This window comes from Brachyhypopomus gauderio, chromosome 16 (assembly GCF_052324685.1).
Source record: "Brachyhypopomus gauderio isolate BG-103 chromosome 16, BGAUD_0.2, whole genome shotgun sequence".
NCBI lineage: Eukaryota > Metazoa > Chordata > Actinopteri > Gymnotiformes > Hypopomidae > Brachyhypopomus > Brachyhypopomus gauderio.
In genome coordinates, this window is record NC_135226.1 from 75,889 (window position 1) to 85,486 (window position 9,598).

General features: G+C 37.5%; 1 pseudogene; it reads right to left on the reverse strand.

The window, feature by feature from the left end:
* Nucleotides 1–369: 369 nt before the first annotated feature.
* LOC143478275 (uncharacterized) lies at nt 370–9,035 on the reverse strand (annotated as a pseudogene).
* Nucleotides 9,036–9,598: the final 563 nt, after the last annotated feature.

Sequence of the window (9,598 nt, forward strand, 5' to 3'; positions counted from 1 at the left end):
TTTGACACAAAAAGGAAGGATAAAGGTAATAATTCCCCATTTTTTTTGTACAAACATGCCGTCAGATTTGCAACTATATAAAAATGAAAATTACCAGTTTTGACAATTTTACCAAAACATTTTTATTTCATGTAAACATTCAGATGAAAACATGACAACCTTGCCATTTAGAACAGTAAAAACTGATTTGAATCAAACCAGGGTTTCGGTGTCTAAGCGTTCTTCAAACATTCTAGTTCCATTTTGGAATAACTTTTATTAACCCATTTATGAACAATTCATAATGACACTGATTAAGCCAGAGGTTCCCAGCTATAGATTTGAGACCCCCTGCCCTGTACGCCTTAGCCCATCACAACTGACAGCTATTTAAACTCTGTGAAATTCATGGTCAGCCTAAATGGCTTGTACCGTGATTGTTCTAAATGCATCGTAGTTGGTTATATGTGCAGTAGGAAACGTAATAGTTTTTGCACACGCACTTACAACAGGGAAGCATATTTTGTGTTCTGGCATTCTCAGTGTACACTCATGGTCAAATTTTAGTACAATCTTGAACTCCTGTAGTTCAGAGGCAAGAAGTGGCTTGTATGCCTGAACAGTAAGCCACTGCATTACAAAGGGCACAGTTAGGGAGGAGACGTCTGCGCGAGGCTGGACTTCATATTCGCCTCCTAAAACACAAGGGATGTCTTTGCTGAACATTTTCAAATGGTTTAACTGTAACTAGTTTCTAAAAAGCGAATTTATTCTAATTTATTTTTCTAATACTGTAAAGCATACAAACTGACCTGCAGTTTCAATTTCTTGAAAGAAATCTTGAAAGAAATTGATGAGGGCACTCTCACAGGCTTCTCTAATTGTCCCCTTCTCCGACATTTCTGAGAGTATATTCTGCATGATGAAATCTGCATCGACCTTAAGGACACATTAAAACATTTTTAGGTCATGTAAGCCACACTGTATCAACTGTTATACAAAGCTCTCGGTTGTACATCTAGCAAGGAATCTTCTTCCTTGTTATAAAAGTCTGCATTTCAACAAATTGATCACTCAGGAATTTATTGTAAACTATGTAAAGATGTTACACAGCTGTACTGAATCAATAAATGTTAAGAGAAAAGTAAATATACAACTCAGGACAGGACCAATACAGTATTAAAAATTTAAATTGAAGTTTATCATTGACAGTATACAGTGAAGAAGCATTATTAATATTGTTTTTATACTAAACCTTTTCATCATCATCCGTCAAACCAGGGACAAAGAAACGCTGGCAGAGTTCTGTGTGCTTTGCGTTTCTGTTCTCCTCGTTGATCGCCCCAGTAAACCCACAATCAATTATAGCATTGCTCCATGGAGAGAGATCACTTGCTCAGGCATGATAATCTGTCACCTTTCGGCGAAATAATTTGCCGTTTTGAAGTTGAAAAGGGTGACCTACGTGAATCGTGTAGATCCTATGAGTTTTTTGTTGGGGGGGGGGGGGGGGGGGGGGTCGGGAGATTATATGTATATATTTTAATTATCATATTGACTTAATAAGCAAACAGAGCACTTCAGAAATCGGCAATTTCAATGACACAGTGGCCAGCAATATCCGCCCAGAACCATCATAGAGGCCAAATTGCGTTTCAATCACACGAACGTTCTTCATTCATGTTATTCATTTAGTGCTAAGCGGGACAAGAAGCAGGACCTAGTGCTACACCGGGGACAAGGCAGACGAACGTACATTTACCACTACATTTACCAGATCGTACATTTACCACTACATTTACCAGATCGTACATTTACCACTACATTTACCAGATCGTACATTTACCGCTACATTTACCAGATCATACATTTACCACTACATTTACCAGATCGTACATTTACCACTACATTTACCAGATCATACATTTACAACTACATTTACCAGATCGTACATTTACCACTACATTTACCAGATCGTACATTTCCCAGTAGATTTAATTGGGTTATTAATGGTTTCAATCATTTTCATATTTTGCGGTAAAACAAAGTTACTGCCGTTCGCTACAGCGTTGAACAGCCACAAGCTCTTGTGATAAATAGGTAGATAGATAGGCCTATTAAGTTAGCATCAACTCAGTGTAGTTAACGGTGACATAAAATAAGAAACAAGATTTTTTTCTAGTGTCTGTAGTTGTAACTGGTGAATCCAGGGATGTGTGAGGATAACATTCGCGCCAGGGCTGAAAAGGTTGAAGACGGAGTTGTAAACTCTTGTCGTTTGAGTCTACCCTGTGCTTTAGCCCATGTTAGAAAATAAAAACACGTGAACCCTGGTATTTTTACACTCATTTTCGCCGCTGATGTATTTATTGGTTCATTAAGACGTAATGGTTTTGACTGAGCCATCTGGAATGGCTAAAGCGTCTTCTCGCGTTTACGGATCTGGCACCATCCATTGAATCCATTGACAAGACAGTCAAAAAAATTTTTTTAATGGATTTTACTATATTTTATGGAGCCCGTAAGGTGACATCATGTAAAAAAATAATAACGCGTGGCCACGACTTATTAACGCGTGGGAATGAGATACTAATGTCGTCTTTCACACGCGGCAACAAAGTTAATTTTTTCACAGCAAAGCAAGCATGTCTTCTCACCTTTTTAACCCCTGACCCATTTTCATGCCTGCTTGCTTCTTCAACCTCACATGAAAGAATGCATGCATGACAGTTAGCATAGTTATCAAAAATGGTAGTTTGAAAAACAGAATTATGCCAATTCATTCAAAACAACATTGTCACCTGTTTTATCAAATTGAAAAGTTCAGAGTCATCTACATCATCTTTTGACAGTTTTGATTCATCTAATTCCCCTGTTGAGATGACATCATAGTACCACTTCCTGAGGAAACAGGGGGCAGGTCCACCCTGAGCCAAACTGACCAAAAACACTTCTCCTGCAGTCCTGAAACAGAAAAAGAACATACACTGTAAAAAATGTTTGTTGAATTTACGGTAATAAACTATAAAATAGCAACAGTAAAAGATCATAAAGTAGAAAACAGTATATCACTGTAACAGATGCAATAGTTTACTTTAAAAAAATAAACAGTATATAAAATTTATTTTTACAGTCATAATATGTAGAAAGCACACATTTTTAATGTTAATTTCAATATTTTAGGTAAAATATATTGGAAAATTCCGTAATGTAGTAAACAAGGAATTACCCTAAAAATAAAAAAATATTCAGTCTAAATTACAGATTTTGCTGATGATGAACCATTCCTCAATCAGCATAATCGTACGGAGCCCGTTAGGTGACATCATGTAAAAAATTAAATAACGCGTGGCCATGCCTTACTAACGCGTGGCCACGACTTACTAACGCATGCGATTGCCTTTCACACGCGGCAACAAAGTTAATTTTTTCACAGCAAAACAAGCAGATCCCAGGGTTGTTCGTGAACTGACTGGCAAGGAGGGGATGTACACTAACTGACTGCCCAAGGAAGATAAACCTGGCTTTATATAAAGTAATACTTAATTATCTCGTTCGCACGCGTTAGTAAGGCGTTCGCACGCGTTAGTAAGTCGTGGCAACGCGTTAGTAAGGCGTTTGCACGCTAGTAAATCGTGGCCACGCGTTATTATTTTTTTACATGATGTCACCTTACAGGCAGATTTTTGAGAAAATTTAAGGCTTTTCTGCTTAAAGTCTGTAAAATTGTGTAGCGTCAGTCCACTGGGGGCGGTGCTACTTCCCATGAGCCCCCGCGGCTCCGTTATTGATACGCGTTATGTGTAAGTGTTATGACATGCTGTTGTTGATTATGTATTTGATTATATGTTTTGTTAGTTTAAGTCTCCCTATATTAGTTTATGTAGTTGTACATTGTCTGAGTCTACCTACCGTGTTTGTGTAATGTGTAAAATAAAAACACGTGAACCCTGGTATTTTTACACTCATTTTCGCCGCTGATGTATTTATTGGTTCATTAAGACGTAATGGTTTTGACTGAGCCATCTGGAATGGCTAAAGCGTCTTCTCGCGTTTACAGATCTGGCACCATCCATTGAATCCATTGACAAGACAGTCAAAAAAAATTTTTAATGGATTTTACTATATTTTATGGAGCCCGTAAGGTGACATCATGTAAAAAATAATAACGCGTGGCCACGACTTATTAACGCGTGGGAACGAGATACTAATGTCGTCTTTCACACGCGGCAACAAAGTTAATTTTTTCACAGCAAAGCAAGCATGTCTTCTCACCTTTTTAACCCCTGACCCATTTTCATGCCTGCTTGCTTCTTCAACCTCACATGAAAGAATGCATGCATGACAGTTAGCATAGTTATCAAAAATGGTAGTTTGAAAAACAGAATTATGCCATTTCATTCAAAACAACATTGTCACCTGTTTTATCAAATTGAAAAGTTCAGAGTCATCTACATCATCTTTTGACAGTTTTGATTCATCTAATTCCCCTGTTGAGATGACATCATAGTACCACTTCCTGAGGAAACAGGGGGCAGGTCCACCCTGAGCCAAATTGACCAAAAACACTTCTCCTGCAGTCCTGAAATAGAAAAAGAAGAACATACACTGTAAAAAATGTTTGTTGAATTTACGGTAATAAACTATAAAATAGCAACAGTAAAAGATCATAAAGTAGAAAACAGTATATCACTGTAACAGATGTAATAGTTTACTTTAAAAAAATAAACAGTATATAAAATTTATTTTTACAGTCATAATATGTAGAAAGCACACATTTTTAATGTTAATTTCAATATTTTAGGTAAAATATATTGGAAAATTCCATAATGTAGTAAACAAGGAATTACCCTAAAAATAAAAAAATATTCAGTCTAAATTACAGATTTTGCTGATGATGAACCATTCATCAATCAGCATAATCGTACGGAGCCCGTAAGGTGACATCATGTAAAAAATTAAATAACGTGTGGCCATGCCTTACTAACGCGTGGCCACGACTTACTAACGCGTGCGATCGCCTTTCACGCGCGGCAACAAAGTTAATTTTTTCACAGCAAAACAAGCAGATCCCAGGGTTGTTCGTGAACTGACTAGCAAGGAGGGGATGTACACTAACTGACTGCCCAAGGAAGATAAACCTGGCTTTATATAAAGTAATACTTAATTATCTCGTTCGCACGCGTTAGTAAGGCGTTCGCACGCGTTAGTAAGTCGTGGCCACGCGTTAGTAAGGCGTTCGCACGCTAGTAAATCGTGGCCACGCGTTATTATTTTTTTACATGATGTCACCTTACGGGCAGATTTTTGAGAAAATTTAAGGCTTTTTTGCTTAAAGTCTGTAAAATTGTGTAGCGTCAGTCCACTGGGGGCGGTGCTACTTCCCATGAGCCCCCGCGGCTCCGTTATTGATACGCGTTATGTGTAAGTGTTATGACATGCTGTTGTTGATTATGTATTTGATTATATGTTTTGTTAGTTTAAGTCTCCCTATATTAGTTTATGTAGTTGTACATTGTCTGAGTCTACCTACTGTGTTTGTGTAATGTGTAAAATAAAAACACGTGAACCCTGGTATTTTTACACTCATTTTCGCCGCTGATGTATTTATTGGTTCATTAAGACGTAATGGTTTGATTGAGCCATCTGGAATGGCTAAAGCGTCTTCTCGCGTTTACAGATCTGGCACCATCCATTGAATCCATTGACAAGACAGTCAAAAAAAAATTTTTAATGGATTTTACTATATTTTATGGAGCCCGTAAGGTGACATCATGTAAAAAAATAATAACGCGTGGCCACGACTTATTAACGCGTGGGAACGAGATACTAATGTCGTCTTTCACACACGGCAACAAAGTTAATTTTTTCACAGCAAAGCAAGCATGTCTTCTCACCTTTTTAACCCCTGACCCATTTTCATGCCTGCTTGCTTCTTCAACCTCACATGAAAGAATGCATGCATGACAGTTAGCATAGTTATCAAAAATGGTAGTTTGAAAAACAGAATTATGCCAATTCATTCAAAACAACATTGTCACCTGTTTTATCAAATTGAAAAGTTCAGAGTCATCTACATCATCTTTTGACAGTTTTGATTCATCTAATTCCCCTGTTGAGATGACATCATAGTACCACTTCCTGAGGAAACAGGGGGCAGGTCCACCCTGAGCCAAACTGACCAAAAACACTTCTCCTGCAGTCCTGAAACAGAAAAAGAAGAACATACACTGTAAAAAATGTTTGTTGAATTTACGGTAATAAACTATAAAATAGCAACAGTAAAAGATCATAAAGTAGAAAACAGTATATCACTGTAACAGATGCAATAGTTTACTTTAAAAAAATAAACAGTATATAAAATTTATTTTTACAGTCATAATATGTAGAAAGCACACATTTTTAATGTTAATTTCAATATTTTAGGTAAAATATATTGGAAAATTCCGTAATGTAGTAAACAAGGAATTACCCTAAAAATAAAAAAATATTCAGTCTAAATTACAGATTTTGCTGATGATGAACCATTCCTCAATCAGCATAATCGTACGGAGCCCGTAAGGTGACATCATGTAAAAAATTAAATAACGCGTGGCCATGCCTTACTAACGCGTGGCCACGACTTACTAACGCGTGCGATCGCCTTTCACGCGCGGCAACAAAGTTTATTTTTTCACAGCAAAACAAGCAGATCCCAGGGTTGTTCGTGAACTGACTAGCAAGGAGGGGATGTACACTAACTGACTGCCCAAGGAAGATAAACCTGGCTTTATATAAAGTAATACTTAATTATCTCGTTCGCACGCGTTAGTAAGGCGTTCGCACGCGTTAGTAAGTCGTGGCCACGCGTTAGTAAGGCGTTCGCACGCTAGTAAATCGTGGCCACGCGTTATTATTTTTTTACATGATGTCACCTTACGGGCAGATTTTTGAGAAAATTTAAGGCTTTTCTGCTTAAAGTCTGTAAAATTGTGTAGCGTCAGTCCACTGGGGGCGGTGCTACTTCCCATGAGCCCCCGCGGCTCCGTTATTGATACGCGTTATGTGTAAGTGTTATGACATGCTGTTGTTGATTATGTATTTGATTATATGTTTTGTTAGTTTAAGTCTCCCTATATTAGTTTATGTAGTTGTACATTGTCTGAGTCTACCTACCGTGTTTGTGTATTGTTGCAGTGCTAATGACCTGCCCTCATGTTTCACGTATTTTGTTTAATACGCGTGATTACGGCTTCACGCGTGATTACGTTGCTAAGGCAAAATAAAAGTGCCTTGTTGCCTTAAAATGTGGCAACCAATGATCTATATTATAGATAATAATATAGATCATTGGTGGCAACAACTGGGAGGCCCTAGTGATGGCGGCCTACCAGTAATTTACTGTGAACTTGGACTTTACAATCAAATACTGTAAAATAATAATGGTTGTAATGTGTTCATCATAGAGATAAACAGTAAAACAGTTGTTTTTTAAAATAAAAAAAAGTTGTTAGTTTTACAGTGTATTATTGTAAGCTGTAAAGTCATTTTCCGTAAAAAGAACTGTTCTAAATGATGAAATTTACGGTTGTCCAAAAAGATACCGTAGTGTTTTTTACATTGTCACATTTTGTCACATTACATGTCACATTACATTTTTTTTACGGTAAAGTTCTGGCAACCACAGCTGCCAGTCTTTTACCGTAAATTTAACGGATTTTTTTTTACAGTGTAGAACAGCGAGTTTTTGTCTTCCATTGCCTCCTGACAATACAATAATAAAGTACAGCCATAGTTGGAACAAATAATTGCCACATTCAAAAACACATGTTAAATAAAAGCAAGATCACATCAAAATAATAAAACAAAACTAAAAAGGGAAAGTTTGCAAACAAACTAAGTAGACTTGTCAAAGTACGTGTGGTATGTTTGTGTGGTGTGTATGCTGTGATGACTGGCGTGAGTGGCATGGTGTGTGCAGTATTTGTGTAGTGTGTGGTGTAGTAAAGTGTGGAGGTTTGGTGTGTGGTGTGTACAATGTGTCTGTGGTGTAGTGTGCACACTCCTCGGCTATAGGTTCTACCATACTGTAAAGTTTCCTGGTTCTAGCTCAAAAAATGTGATGAGAAACATCTTATATTTTGAGTGCAGAAGAAGCTATTTTATATATATATATATATATATATATATAATATATATATATATATATATATATATATATATAGAGAGAGAGAGAGAGAGAGAGAGAGAGAGCTATATTAAAGTGACTGCACATGTCTATGCTTTGACATGACTTTGGCCTGTCTAGCTCAGCATGACACTGCACCTGGTGCTTTATACAGTAGCCACCCTCCAGTTAGTGACTTCATTTTGGGAAATTCTGCCTCAAGAAAGCTGCATAACTACAGAAAGTAAAGAGAAGAACAAAGAGTTACAGGGAATTCAAATGGTCTGAGCATTTCAGGGGACCTGAAACTTAATAACGTAATCTAAATTGCCTAATGTAAGAGAAAAGATAACCGGTGAAAACTGTCATATACAGCAGTGTTTCATGTTTATGAGGACAGTACTAACAGCTAGGAAAGCATATACTGCAGCTTTTTATGTCAGACGTTAAATGACACACACATACACAAACAATATTAAACAAACAGATTTAACAAGTCTTAATTTACTTCAGAATGTGTCAACTCTGCAGAAATTGAAATTGTGTGCTTTCCCAAACCAGCTTGGAGTAACTCCAATTCCTCAGCAGGTGAGGGTGAAGTGTCAGTGCTCTTGTTAAGGAGGAATACATTAACAACAAATGGCTTCCAATTTTTTTTAGTGGCTTAGCTTGGACAAGTGGTCTACCAAATTTCCTTTTTGTGCTGCCCCTTTAAAGAAACCAGGAAATGACCTGCAAGCAACAAACAATGTTACAGATATACAAGAAACTGTTCATAAGTATAAGCATACAATTAAATCAGCAAAAGTAATTGTTAACCTGGCCATATCCTGTGCTAGGCATGGTTGAGGAGGAGGAGAAGGAGGAGGGGGTGGGAGGGGTGGTCTTGGTTGCTGGACCTGACCTCCATGTTGACTTAGGCTTTGGGTCAGGAAATTTATAAGAGTCTGAGTGGCCGTAGTGGCATCAGGACACTCTTTCTGCTAAATATAAAGTGGCTGTTAAGAGTGTATTATACAAAGTAAGGTTAACCCAAGTAGCTCCATGACTAACAACGAACTACCTCCACATGCACAGCCTAACATTTCTTGAAGACGTAAAAGCAGTTACCACCAGACCAGTCCATTGCTCAAATTAACTGAAGTTAGCTCGTAATTAACTTACTGGAGTTCATTAGCTTACTTTACCGTTTACCAAGATAATATGTTTAAAGAAATACGGATTGGGATACAGCGGTGGACGACGTGGGAACCATTTGGCTATATAGTGCAACTGGTATCCATGTTTTCCATGTTAGCTAGCTAGCCTACTATTCTCACAGCCCTGATCACACTGCACAATGTAGTAAATGAAAACAAATCTAGCTACCGAATTAGATAATATGTCTATAAAAGTCTATTATTACCATTAATCTATAAAGTGCATATACCTGTGGTCCAGCTGGGCGACCGTCTGCCATGATACCAGTAACCA